We start from the raw sequence: 430 nt of genomic DNA on the forward strand, positions 1-430 counted from the left end.
GCGCCTTTTGAATTCAAAAAGTTCAAAAGTGTAAGATATTAAGATATTTCAAATAGATTATACACCAAACAAATTAAATGGATACGCACGCTACCTGTCAGTGAATGATCCTCAGAAGATAATTAAGATGAGAAGATGATCCTTCAGAATTTATAGCTCTGCTCTTCTGACCAGGAGCCAATCAGAATGTTTTTGGAAGCTTTCTCAAGGTGTAGTCCCAACAATTAAACATTGTGTCTGTTTAGATCATCTTATTCCAAGATTTCTCATCTACCAGTAATAAATGCAGATTTTCATTGGCAATTTAGTTAGGCAATCCATAATCAGTTAGGCAATGCATTACTAATTAGATGTAATTGGACTCTGAGACAAATATTTGCTAAAACAGAATGTGCAAATTCTGTCTCTTCCCTGTACATCAGTAATTGCA

This window comes from Bufo gargarizans, chromosome 2 (assembly GCF_014858855.1).
Source record: "Bufo gargarizans isolate SCDJY-AF-19 chromosome 2, ASM1485885v1, whole genome shotgun sequence".
Lineage (NCBI taxonomy): Eukaryota > Metazoa > Chordata > Amphibia > Anura > Bufonidae > Bufo > Bufo gargarizans.